This window comes from Phyllostomus hastatus, unplaced genomic scaffold (assembly GCF_019186645.2).
Source record: "Phyllostomus hastatus isolate PE091 unplaced genomic scaffold, TTU_PhHast_1.1 phas_contig_236, whole genome shotgun sequence".
Taxonomy (NCBI): domain Eukaryota; kingdom Metazoa; phylum Chordata; class Mammalia; order Chiroptera; family Phyllostomidae; genus Phyllostomus; species Phyllostomus hastatus.
Window position 1 is genome coordinate 603,893 of NW_025333779.1, and position 14,437 is coordinate 618,329.

Below are 14,437 nucleotides of genomic sequence, written 5' to 3' on the forward strand. Positions count from 1 at the left end.
ATTTTTTTTCTCTTACCTGCAGAGCAAAGTTAACCACACCAACATCACAAACAACACATTTGACCTTGAAAGTTTTAATTTTCATTTAAAAAATAATAGTGGTGTTGAGAATCTTTTTCTGTGCCTATTGGCCATTTATAAATATTCTTTCAAGAAATACATATTAAAGTGTTCTGTCCATTTTAAAATCACATTATTTGGTTTTGTTGTTGTTGAGTTGTAGAAGTTTTTTTTTGTATATTCCATATACTAACCTTTTATTTTACATATGATTTGCAAAATATTTTCTCCACTTCATAGGTCACCTTTCAATCTGTTGTGTTTTTTGATGAAGAAAAATTTTTCATCAAGCCCCAGTCTCTAGTATGTCCTTGGAGAAGGTGCCTGCATTCTTAGTGTCATATTGATAAAATCATTGCCAAATCAATGTCATAATGCTTCCCCCTATACTTTTTCTAAGCATTTTATAGTTTTAGGTAACCTAAAGAATTTGATCTACTTTAACTAAATTTTTGTGTGTAGTATCAGGCAATGATCCGCATTATTTTTCTGCATGTGGACATTGTTGTTCAACCCATTTGTTGAAAAAAACTATCTTTCCTCCATTGAATAGTCTTGGATTTTTCTTTGAAGCCATTTGATTGTGTCTTTTGATAAACAGACGTTTTCATGCCAGTTTTGCACTATTTTGGTTACTTTAGCTCTACAGTAAGCTTTGAAATTAGGAAATGTGTTACCTACAAATTAATTTTTTTAAAAAGATCATTTCAACAACTTGTCATCCATGGAAATTCCTTATGGAATCTAGGGTGGATTTTTCTATTTATGCAAGAAACACCTTCAGATTTTGTTAGGGATTGCATCAAATATGTAGATAGTTTTGTATCTTTTCCATTAAATGAACTTGTATGCTTTTTCATTGATTTGTGTCTGCTTCAATGTCTTTCAAAAATGTTTGGTAGTTTTCAATGTATATGTTTTCCATCTTGTTAATTAAGTTTATTCCTACATATTCTAGTCTTTGATGCTATTGTAAATGGAACTTTTTTGTTAATTTCATTTTGAAATTCTTCATTGTTGTTGAAAAAACATGATGCTAAGCATTGATTTTATCCCCTGAAACTTTGCCTTATTTATTTATTTATTTGTGTGTGTGTGTGTGTGTGTGTGTGTGTGTGTGTGAGAGAGAGAGAGAGAGAGAGAGAGAGAGAGAGAGAGAGATGGTTTTCTACAAATAAGATTATGTTGTATTTTTAGAAAGGATAGGTTTATTTAAACAATTTTGCATACAACTTATTTCATTTTCTTGCATAAATGTGGTCAAAACTCCCAGTACTATGTTGAATATTTGGAGAAACAGCATCATTTTCTTGTTCATGATATTAGTAAAGCTTTTTGAGTTTCTCCATGGACTGTTGTGTTAGCTCTGAGTTTCATATATGGCCCTCATTATAGCAAATATTTTTCTCCTGTTTCTGTAGTCAATGTGTTTGTTAAAATCATAACCACTTCTCTCTAGAGCTTAATTTCACCATGATATGAAAGAGTAGGCTAGAAAATAAAGTCTTGCCCATACTGAGAAGACTTTTAGATGGAAATCTTCCAGGTCTACAGCCATGAAAGCTGAATTAGACCATCTTTACTGCCTCGTAAGTTATTTAACCAAAGGTAAGTGCTTTTCCTGTTACTGTAAACTTCCCTTGGCCACAGAGATGGAAAAATGTAGTAAGCCTTCCTTCCCTGACACACTTAGAGTTTACATAAGGGTAGGACCTGATGTTTTGTGAAGTGAAAAAAAAAAGTCTAGGAAAATAATAATAACAAGTCATGAAAGGAAAATTCTATCTGGTGAGTGTATAGGACATATGGGCTGGGAAGGGAGTTTGTGTGCTGGTAACAAAGATCAGTGAGGGAACAGGTATGGAATTACCCTGAGGTTATATGGGGTCAGAGAGGAGTTGCAGAGAGGAGTTCTCCTTACATATTATCACCTGAACTTAGAAAACTGTCCTTCTGCAAATGTCAAGACCACACTCTGTTGAACTTCACATAGTTCACTGAGGACTGTGAGTGCCTGAGATCTCTGAGTAAGCAGCATGGCTCCATGTCTCAAGCCCATTCTCAAGCAGTCACATCTTCTGTTTCTTCACAGAGCCTGTGATATTGGCCACCCTCATAGCCAGCAACACTACAGTAGCAGAAAATAAGGATGACATGGTCTTGACCTGCTATAGAAATGCAGCCTCCATCAAGTGGTTTTTCAATGACATGAATCTGCAGCTCTAAGAGAGAATGAAGCTGTCCAAGGACCATCAAAGACTCACCATAGACCCCATCAAGAGAGAGGATGCTGGGATTACCAGTGTGAAGTGCAACCCCATCAAGACTATTGGAAGTCGGCCCCTTGAGCTAAATACGAAATTTGAGTGACCTTCTTTTCCCCTTCTATGTTCTTAAACTCTAAGTAAAGTTTTTTTTATATCATAATAGATTTGTTCTGAAGGTGAATAGTTCTTCAAATTTTGCATTGAGTCAATATACACTAAAAAATGTGAGTTGACATTGTCATTATTGTTGACTTAAGGTCACATTTCAGACCAACCCCTGCATCGGTTTGGTCTCATTTGTACCATGTCCTCAGAGGAGGTGACATTGTGTCCCTCAGAGAATGAGCAATGGTCCTGTGATAACCAATGGGAGTAGGTGATGAGCTCACAGAATCTGAGCTCAGTCACTTCTCCATGCAAACATGAGGAGGCACCTGGTCACTGTTGTAGGCAATGGGAATGGACAAGAGGACAACCATGTGAATAGCAACACTGCTCTTTGTCTTTCTCTTTGATGTTTTTTTCAAAATATTTCTAAAGTTTCACAAGTTTTCTTACTTATACATAAACAAAAGTATTTGCATGAGTTCAGTACATGTCTTATTTTTTGTTAATAAAATATAATAGAAGACTTTGGTAATAAAGCCAGGGATTTAGGTCAAATGTCTTATTTCAGATTAATGCTCATGAAAATGGAAATTACCTTATACTTTATGATGCTAAATTGACCTCTTTGGTCTTTTGGTATCTCTTGGAAAATAACACATCGCCAAAAGCTAGAGAAACTGCAGGTAAAGTGTGAGGATGAGTCTTCCTAAGTTCAAGTGACTGGTAAAACTCCCATCTTATGTTTTATAGAAAAAAACCTCATCAGGTAAAACTACATGGTGAAAGTTGGTTCCTCTGCACTTAGGTACTAATCAAGCCAAATCAAGTGACACAAGGCAGGTTATAGGATAAAGAATACCCTTCTTAAGGATTACCCTTTGATAAAAGAGAAGGTGACTGTAGAGAAAAATAAAATGTCTGAATGGAAATTCCAGTATCACAGCCTTCTGGAAAATTAGACCCTGGCTCTGTTCAGGGAATCTCAGTCATTTTGCACCCCAATAAATTGCAGGAGCTGATATAGATCCAAACTGAGTCTTGGCTGAATGCGATTTTGTTGTGTTTCCCTCCACTGTGGAGAAAGCAGTTTTGTTATGACCCAGAGGTTTGAATGTTCTCTCAGAGTCATTAATCTTTAGACAGGTTCTTCCTGGTTGCAGGCCTCTGATCTCCTTATTATGAGCATTTTCTTCAGAAAAGTAATTGCAATTTGTAATTGTAGATATATTTTTTTTGCCTGCTTGAAATACACATGAATCTCCTTAAAAACTTCTTGCCAGTGTTACAATTCAGAGAAGATCTGTCACAGGGGCCTGTGAGCATTACTTTAAACTTAATCCCCCTGGGTCTTTGTGTCTCATCTCTATGGGAGGGTAAAAGTCTAATTTTGGTGAAGACCTTTAAAACCATGATGTGAAAAGACACTTGGGGAAGATTTTATGAAAGCTTTTGCTTTTCTCTAAGGTCAATTAGCAAACAGAGTGCCTTTGATTCTTTCTCTTGTTCTTAAAGTCTTCTCAGCCATCTGTTTCAAGGGTGTTGAGTTCTGGCTCACTACATTAATGTATGGTCTTTATTAAAGTCTTTCTGACCTTTTAAAATTTGTATGATACATGTTGACTTTGACATTCATTACCTGCTTATATTTAGCTGATCTTGTTATCTTGCTCATGGTGTCCATCCTTATTATATTTTCAAATTTTTAAAATCTAGCTTAAATGTTTGTAAATTTACAAAATGTTTTGTAAATGTAAATATTTACATTTACCAAGTAAATGTTTTCAGTTATCCTGACTCCCTTCTCAATTGGTGTCCACAGCAAAGATGACCTGACTGACAGATTTTCTGGGGACCACATTATGTGGAGCCCTTTGTCTTACAATCTGAGAAAAAGTGCATGTTTAAAATTTTGTACTTCTGCAGTGGCCTAGTCATCAACAGTGTTCTCATTATACATGCATTTTCACTCACCTTCAAGAAACAAATTTAAAAATTTTAAAGGACTTTAAAAATTTAAAAGAGACTTTAAAAATTTTCCTTTATTGAAATCCGAAAGTCTAGTAAACCTGTAGTTCCTTGTCCCATCATCCCCTGCAGGCCTATACTGGCAGGCCCTGTTTTGTGTGTCCTGTGCCTGGAACTCAGGTCAGATATCGGTGTCTTTATTGTTTGATTTCACTGTTGTGTTTACAAAATCCATGTGCTTATCCTTAGAGATTCTGCAATCAGAATTTGGGAAATGAGAAAATAAATCTCTTTTCTGGTTCTATTCTTTTTAATCCTCCTATGGTCCTCTTAGGTATTTGACTAAAATCTTTGAAAAATTGGTCAGTGGTGGATTGTGGATACACAGAAATATGTGTATAAGAAGGTCAAAAGGAGATGGAGCTTGCTCAGAGACAGGATGAGAAATTATAAAGCATGTGGATTTGGTGTATTAGGCATTGTGTGGATTAAAATATGCCTAAGAAATACATGCAGGGGAGTGTTGTTAAGGAAGCTCAGAATGGGGCTGAGTCATTGCAAGTAAGAGGTTGACCTAAGGGTTGATAGAGGAACCAATGGAGTTGGTCAGTTAAGAGAGGGGTGTCATTCTCCCAGATTTGGATGGACATGTGGGGACAGACACAGGTTTGGATGAAATAATAAGTTCTTGAAGACTCAGATTTGTGTTCTAAGAATGGTGCAACAAGGTAAACCACATGTACTAAGCAACAAAAGTTATGAAACAGGACACATGGGATAAGAATCAATGAAAAGAAGGAGATGATCATCCCATTGGGGACTAGAAGTCTAAAGAATGATGAAGATTTGTAAGACTGGGGACACCATGAATACAGAAGATTTAATCAGGGAGTTGATGTGCAGGGTAGTCAGACTAGCAAAGGGGTTGGGATGGAGTCTGGGAAAGATGTAGAATGCAGGGCAGGCTGAGGGTAAGGACCAGGTTAAAGTAAAGAGTTTTCCTGTCTTTGACCTGGAGTAAACATGTGCAGCAGGCTCTCAAAGTGTGGTCCGAGGGCCACAGTTTCTATACATCCTTGGAGAACTGTGAATAGCTAAAACTTACCACCATACCATAAGATGTGCCTCAGATGAGTCAACAAGTTAGCCATGTACCAGGGGACTTGTATGTCAGTAAGGCTGACTAGAAGTCTGAGTAGGGGCAAAAAATGAGGTTGTTGGTGTGTGTGATTGGGAGGGGTAATTGAGGACTGAGATAAACTTGGAGTGGAGAATTTTACTTCTTTGTTGACTAGTGAGAGTGAAGTTCTGTGTTTCTGTAGTGAAAGCTACATGACAAGTCCTAGGGCTGAAGAAGTAGGTGTTAATGGTCTGGGCCACCTGTGTTTGTCTCATCCAGATCTATCACTTCCATTCATGATGGGTGCTGCTTTTCCCACTTGACCTTATGTTGGTGAGTGCAATAAAACCCAAATCAGCCCTGGCTGATGTAGCTCAGGGGATTGAGTGAAGGCTGTGAACCAAAGGGTCACTGGTTCAACTCCCAGTCAAGGCACATACCTGGGTACATACCAGGTGTTCAGTGGGGGGTGGAGTGCATGCAAGAGGCAACCACACATTGATATTTCTCTCCCTCTCTTTCTCCATCCCTTCCCCTCTCTCTTAAAAAAATAAAATCTTAAAAAAAACAAATCATGATGAAGAATTTTGTCTAGCTTGTCATATTACAGACCACATTCACACACTTTGACTCCTCTAAGGATTAAAAGCCAGTCAGGAGCTATTGCAGTATTTTTGTAGAAGGCATGATCTTGTCCCAAAGCCTAGAATTCTCCATGTAATTCTCTTATTATGTCCCACCAGAGAATTCACAAAGCACCTTTTGTTCTTCTAACATTGATTAGGTGGAGGTACAAACAGAGGAACTTGTCTTTTACTCTGGAGGATATGACCAACATGGCTCAGAATATTGGAGCCATAAAAGCCTCAAAGATGTGTAAGATCCCTGAGTGGTCATAGATGGGGATGTTTCTACAGATCACATTTTATTTAAACTGCCCATATTACAGCTGATCTTTCACTGATGTCTTATAGCATCAACATTAGCAGGCACCTGCTTCCACCCTTCAAAGCACATGTGTCTTACTAAGGCATTTAGAAAACTTGCCCTTTTGATCAATTCTAGCAAAAAAGCCTGTAGTTCAAACCATTAAGGGTGACACTAGTAGTAAGTGTGTATGACTTTTATGACTTGAGTTTGGCATGAAATGGACTTGGAGGATGAACACATTCATTGGCCCTACTGGACCAGGTCAGCTTCATGGGTTCACACTCTGTGCAGTCACTGAGAAGAGCTACCGGTAGATTTAATACTCTGCCTTAACCATCCTGAAAATCTTACTGACTTTTCAGTGAAGAGCCCTGCATTCACTCAACTATGACTTTTTCTGGTGACACTGGGTTGGAAAAAATTGACCTTATGGGGAGGTGTCATTTATAGTGTGATCACCAGAGGGCAGCACCAATGCAAAGTAACCAGCAGGAGTTGAGGAGGGATTGGAGGAGTTTTGGGCTTTATCTACACTATTTGTGTCACTACAAGTGTCCAATGAGCAGAAGAACTACTTCACCCTCACCTCTACTGCTCACAGAAGGGTTATTCATCTCTGATGTACTTTAAAGATTCAAATTTAAATAAATCTCGGTTACTTGGCTGAAATGTGAATAGCATTGAACATGTACAATATCCTACACTAAATATTGTTCTTTAGACAAATACAGGAAAGACATAATGGGAAGTGTGTGTGCGTGTGTGTGTGTGTGTGGTGGAAAAAAACATACACCTGAGACTTTGTTACAGAATGGACCCATGGTGGGAGCATGATACTGTTACTGAATCGACCACCCCTCCCGGGGTCCCCTCTAAGGGACCCCCCTCTGTTAGGGTCTCCTTGCCCACCACCAGGGAATTATGGCTCTCAATGCCAGATTTTGGTGAAAAGGAAGGTAACTATTTATTCAAAAGTTATACAGACTTAGAGTATGACTTATTTTTCATTAAAATCCCAAAGTTCCTTAAAACACCCACAAAAGCACAGTGTCCTTCCTTCCCCACTTTGCCCAGCCAGGCCAGTCAGGTATACTGTATCTCAGGAAAAGAAATAGAAGTCCTTGGCTCAGGCAGCCCCAGGTTCTTCTCAGTCATCCATGCTTGGCGGGGCAGAACTCCCATGGTTCCCATACCATCAGCTGTGCCACTGCTGGGATTTCCAGTTCTTAATTCAAACCTACGTGGAACCTTCTCATGGACCACCAGCAAGAGTGCTTTTACCCCTTCCTTTCTACAAAGACTCTCCTGCAGTCTTCCAAACTGCTAAGAGAGAGCTTTGCATCGCTGCTACATCTTGTTTTCCTGCTTCCTAAGCCTTGTGGTGAAGGTGTTACAGGGTGCAGCCAAGAAGGGGGCCCCAAATAGGAATTTAGAATAGGGTCCAGAACTCAAGGTGTCCAAGAAATATTAGGATGTCCTCACTCCCATCCCCCATAGGTGTGGGTTGGGGGAAGGGACACATGGAGCAGGGCCATTGTTTTGCATAGCAACAGCTTTGCAGCTAACCTCTGGCATGGTCATTTAACATATCTGTAACCTTTAACTGGTTATATAGATATGTTAAATAGCTGTGGCCATGCTCTGAGCCAGAAGAATGGAAGTAACTCCCCCTCAAGATGTAACTGGGAGGCAACTCCCCCTAGTTACAGCACCCATGTGCGAGCTTAGAGATGATCGGCTCCATTGACATGGGGCCACAGGTGCCCAGACTCATGATGGCAGCCCAATAAAGCTGGAAGGATATAGGAGTGCTGGCAAGTGTAGACAATTGTGGGTAGAATCAGAAATGGGGCTGCAGAGGAAGATTGGCTCGGGGATTTAAACAGAGATGCAGCAGCCATTGGGGGAAGAACCACATGGTTTTCCTGCAGCCATTGTGCAGAGAGGACCAGGTGGCTGTGGCAGAGCAGAGAGAGGACCACTCACCTGTGGCAGTGCAGAGGGAGTACCACAGCCCTGTGAGAGAGAATCACTATGTGGCCACTTGGCTTTGGCAGAGTGGCAACCCCCCTCCCTCGCAGCCATTGGAGGGAGAACCACGAGGCTTTTCCAGAGTGGGGACTCCCATGGCCATTGTGCAGGGAGGAGCACTCAGCTGTGGCAACAGAAAGGAGAGCCATGCAGCTTTGCCAGAGTGGGGACCCCTGAAGCATTAGTAGGGGGAACCACTGCCTAGCTTTAGCAGAGATCCCAGCGACACAGCTGATGGTGCAGGAAAGCGAGGGAGGCCTACCAGCCAAGCACAGATTACTGGAAAGAACCAGAGGCTGCCTGAACCACAGACTTCTATTTCTTTTCCTGAGATATAGTACTCCATACTGGGCAAAGGGAGGGAAGGAAGAACTGTGTATGTTTGTGGGTGTTTTAAAGGACTTTGGGATTTTGAGGAAGACATTGGGTCACTACTTTAAGTCTGTACAGTATTAAATAAGTATTTCCTCTCCTTTTCATGAATCTCTGGCATTGACACATGTCTTTCCTATAAGGCGGTGGGCATAATGAACCTGGGGTGTTCCTTTCAGTAATAGTATATGCCTTCCCCCCTTTGTGTTCTGTAACAAAGGGAGTCCCAAAACTGCAGGGTTAGCTCCCCAAACCACACTGTTCAACACCTTGCCAAAACTGCGTGGCTCCAACCCACTTGGCTGCCGCTCCTGGGTTAATCCCAGTGGGAATCTTCCTCTGCATCTCCATTTCTGACTCCCCCCACAATCAGCTACACCTGCCAGCATTCCCCTATTTTTCCAGCTTTTCTGGGCTGCCATAGTAAGTCTGGGTAGGTGTGGCCCCATGCTGTGTAGGCAACCAACTCCAAGCTCTCACACAGGCTCTGTAACCAGGGGGAGCTGCCTCTCAGTTACATCATGGCATGGGTTGAAGTCACTTCCATCTCTCTGGCTCAAAGCATGGCCACAGCTACTTAACATATCTATGAAACCAATCAACAGTTATAGATATGTTAAATAACTATTTTTGCAATTATTTGCAAAATTGTTGATATGCCAAATAACTCTCAATGGCCCTTCTCTATGTGTCCCATGGCCCAGTTCAGGCCTGTGGGGGTGAGGATATCCCATATGTTTAATATTTCCTGGACCCCCAGAGTTCTGGACCCCATTACAAACCCCTCTTTGGAGGGAGCCCTTGCTGCACCCTGTTACATCTTCATCTTTGAAGAAGGAAGACCTTGTAATACATAATGCATGAAAGTGAAAAAAAAATTGTCCTAGCTGGCATAGCTCAGTGGATTGAGCGCTGGCTGAGAACCAAAGTGTCACAGGTTCGATTCCCAGTCAGGGTACATGCCTGGGTTGCAGGCCATGACCCCCAGCAACCTCACATTGATGTTTCTCTCTCTATCTCCCTCCCTTCCCTCTCTAAAAATAAATAAATAAAATCTTTAAAAAAAGAAAGTGAAAAAATTAATAAGCAGGCTCAAAGAATGTAATGTAGATAAGACTCTAGTTCTGCCCAGAGCAATGTCTTAGTGTGGGGCAGATGTCCTCAGTGTGGACATCTTTGAAGGGTGGAAGCAGGTGCCTGCTAATGTTGATGCTATAAGACAATTACGTTAGTGATAACAGTGACATCAGTGAAAGATCAGCTGTAATATGGGCAGTTTAAATAAAACGTGATCTGTAGAAACATCCCCATCACAGAAGACAGAGCCTTCCTGTGTTCACTTTGAGCAGCACACACTGAGATACAGGGATTACCACAGCAATGTCCAGTGTTGTTGTTACAGAACAAACAAGGGGGGCCTGGGACAATAACTATTATTGAAAGAAGCCCCCAGGTCCGTTATATCTGCCGCCAGAGGAAAGACGTCTCTCAATGCCAGAGATTCGTGAAAAGGAAAGGAAACATTTATTTAATGCTATACAGACTTAAAGTAGTGACCTAATGTCTTTATCAAAACCCCAAAGTCTCTACAAACAGACACAGTCCTTCCTTCCTTCCCCCTTTGCCCAGTCCAGAGTACCATATCTCAGGAAAGGAAATAGAAGTCCATGGCTCAGGCGGTCCTCTGGTTCTTCCCAGTTAGTACTCCATCTAGACTGGGAGACCTCCCTGGGTTCCCGGCACCCTCAGCCGAGTCGCTGGGATCTCTGCTAAAGCCAGGTGGTGGTTCCCCCTTCTAAAGCTGCGGGAGTCCCCACTCTGGCAAAGGCACGTGGTCCTCTCTCCCAAGGCTACAGAAGAGTCTCCACTCTGTCCACTCTGTCTCCACTCTGCCGAGTGGTTCTCTCTCTAATGGCTGCTGCATCTGGGTTTAAATCCCCATGCCAATCTTCCTCTGCAGCCCCATTTCCGACTCCTCCCACACTCAGCTTCACATGCCAGAACTCATATCCTTCCAGGTTTACTGGACTGCCATCATGAGTTTGGGCAGGTGTGGCCCCAAGTCCTGGAACCAATCATCTCCAAAATCCCACACAGGTGCTGTAACTCGGGAGACCTGCCCCCCAGTTACGTATTGGTGGGGTAGTTATTTCCATTTCCCTGGCTCAGAGCAGGGCCACAGCTATTTAACATATCTAAGTGACCAGCCAAAAGCTATAGATATGTTAAATGACCATGCCAGAGGTTAGCTGCAAGGCTGCCCTGCATGTTCTTGCTCTGTGTGCCCTTTTTCCCAACTCACACCTGTGGGGGAAGGGGTGAAGACATCTTAAATTCTCCTGGACACCTTGAGTTCTGGACCCCATTTCAAATGCCTATTTGGAGTCCCCCCTCTTGGCTGTACCCTGTAACATTGTCACAAATACAAGAAAGAGTATTTAACATAAGGTAGTTGGAAACTGGCTTTGCTCACAGTATGAATATCAAACACAAATTAATATTTTAATATTTTAATATTGTGTGAGTCAAAATCTACTTAAGGCTGTAGGTATGAAACCAGAAAAGCCAGCATTCATGCTGCCTGTCACACACCAAACCCAATAAGCAGACAGGGGTTGAATCATTTATTATTATTATTATTATTATTATTACTAATGTAATTCTTGGTGTGATTTATTTTTTTATTTTTTTAATTATTCTTCAAGTACAGTTTTCAGCCTTTTACCCCCATCCTAGCCCACCCCCAGCCCTACCCACCTCCCTCCCATTTGCACCCCACCCCCTTGTTTTTGTCTGTGTGTCCTTCATGCTTGTTCCTGTAAACCCTTCCCCTTTACCCCTGAAATTCCCTCCCCTCTCCCCTTTGGTCACTGTCAGCCTGTTCTCTATTTCAGTGTCTTTGGTTATATTTTGCTTGCTTGTTTGTTTTGTTGATTAGGTTTCTGTTAAAGGTAAGATCATATGGTATTTGTCTTTCACTGCCTGGCTTATTTTGCTTAGCATAATACTTTCCAGTTCCATCCAAGCTGTTGCAAAGAGGAGGAGCTCCTTCTTTCTTTCTGCTGCACAGAGTTCCATCGTGTAATGCACCAGCGTTTTTTGATTCATTCATTTACTCATGGGCACGTAGGTTGCATCCAGCACTTGGCTATTGTAAATTGTGTTGCTATGAACATTGGGGTGCATAGGTTCTTTTGGATTGGTGTTTCAGGGTTCTTAGTATATAATCCTAGCAGTGAAATTGCTGGGTCAAAAGGAAGATCCATTTTTAGTTTTATGAGGAAGTTCCATACTGTTTCCCATAGTGGTTGTTCCAGTCTGCAAAGAGATTGAATCTTTATGGGCACTTTATTCAGATGGCTGGCAATATCAGAAGACGGTGGGTTCATACCCCAATGGACCATCTTACATTTTCTTTCCAAGCCAGCCTTTTTATAACAGAAAAGAAAGTGTGATTAGGGGTTTTGAAATTCAGGGAAAATTAGATTTAAAAAAGCTACCACATTCTCCCTGTGGGCAGTTAGCTGTTCCCCCAGGTGGACAGGTGGTGTCTGTCTCTCCCTGGAACCCAATGGCTCAGAGGTCTCCAGCTGTGGCCCAAGAGATCAGCTGTTCTCTCTTGGGAATCAGGATAGGCCTTATTTGCATTTCCTGAAACAATAACTTTAACATATGCATTACTTACTAGGCTTATAACTATTTACCTTAAACTAAAATTTTCTAATTTTTGAGTCCCCTATCAGGTGTTCACAAAAAGCTCTGACTGGCAGGGCTTCCCTGGCTGGCATGGCTCAGTGGATTGAGTGCTAGCCTGTGAACCAAAGGGTCACTGGATAGATTCCAGTCAGAGCACATGCCTGGGTTGCAGGCCATGTCCCCAGTAGGGAGCACATGAGAGGCAACCCAGCAAGGGCAGATAAATTTTTTTAAAACCAATTCTAATTATTTTTGGAAGAAGTGCATATATATGTTAGCAGTACTGCACTTCTTATATATACATATACAGATACACACACACACACACACACACACACACAGATTGACACAAACAGCAACCTGATAGTTTCATTTTAAAAACAATTAATATTCTGAGAATATTGGGAATGTCTCAGAGCATTACAATGTTACTTAGGAAAAAATGTGAGAGAAAATTAAAATATAGAGAAAAGAAAGCTCATGAAATAGTGAGCAAATTGTAAAAGTCATAGAGGATTCAATTCATGGATATGCAACTAAGCTTGGAGATGATATTTGTATCATATATGAACAGCTAATAATTGCAGCCCTAAACCATGCCTAGGATAAATTCACAATGTTTTGACTTCAGGAGTTGAGAACACAGTTCACTTGCAGTCACAGAGTCAAGTGACCAACTGGCCTGACTTTGAAGCCATGGAAAGATAAGATGATGCTGTATAGCTATATGATCAAATTGTACGTAAAGATCCAACTAACACTGCTGCAAGAAATCTTAAAATTGCTACTTGAAGTGTTCTGGGGAACAGGTGGAAACCATTCAGTAATTGAATAAATGTCTAGAACAATTTATTGGAGACCAAGAAATCTGGCATAAGCTTATAGGGATTTATATCACTGAACATGACTGTTCTAAAGCAGCCTCTTATTTGCAGGAGTTTACGATGACTTATTGACACAACTACTTATACTGTTAGCAGTACGCTGAGGTTAAATATACCCAAGGTGGGCTTGCAAATCTTGAACTTTTAAGAAATTATTTTGCACAAATATTGAACCTGAACAATGGAAATATGAGAACTTTGTTGGGGCTTTACATATGGGCAAGTCATACTGTTTCTAATTCGAGAGCAAGTGCAAAAACAAAAAAAATGGTACAACATAAAATATGCTAATTGTGCAACTAGTCAAATAAACAGAGCTTACCATTTTGCATATAAGGAGGTAATCAAATACTCTCTTAAGACAGTCGAAGACATGTGGAAACAGAGAAGATTATCCACTCTAAGGTTTCAAAGCCTTTTTCATGTTATATTTCACAATTGCACAATTGAACTTATTGGTCTGTGACTTACCTACTAAATGCCTAGTGCTATTTATATATTAATTTTCTGTTTAGGCATTTGTAAAGAAATTATTCTTTTAAAACAATTTTTAATTGTTGTTCAAGTACGGTTCCCTCCATTTTCCCACCACCAACCCCCTCTGCCCCACCCATCCCTACCTCTCACCCTTGATCCTTGACCCCCCTTTGGCTTTGTCCATGGGTCCTTTATACATGTTCCTTAATGACCCTTACCTCCCATTATTCCCTTTCCCCCTCCCCTCTGGTTACTGTCAGAAATTGTTCTTATAAATTTAGAAACACTTTTCATTGCTAAGCAGAAAAACGGAGAAAGTCCATGAAATAAATATTGAAGAGGAGTCTTATTGGTTGTACATCATTCTCTTTAAATCACACACATATAGCTGCCTTTAAACTACAGCCTGACATAGAAATTACTTCATTAAATAAAATATAAAAAATATATAAATAAATGATAATTATTGTTAACCATGAGACTGGTACAAAAATGCAAAAACCTTAATTTATAATAATTGGAATAAG

General features: G+C 40.7%; 1 pseudogene; it reads left to right on the plus strand.

Moving 5' to 3' along the window:
• The first annotated feature begins 2,749 nt into the window (after positions 1-2,749).
• On the plus strand, positions 2,750-13,899 carry LOC123817917 (annotated as a pseudogene).
• The last annotated feature ends 538 nt before the right edge of the window (positions 13,900-14,437 follow it).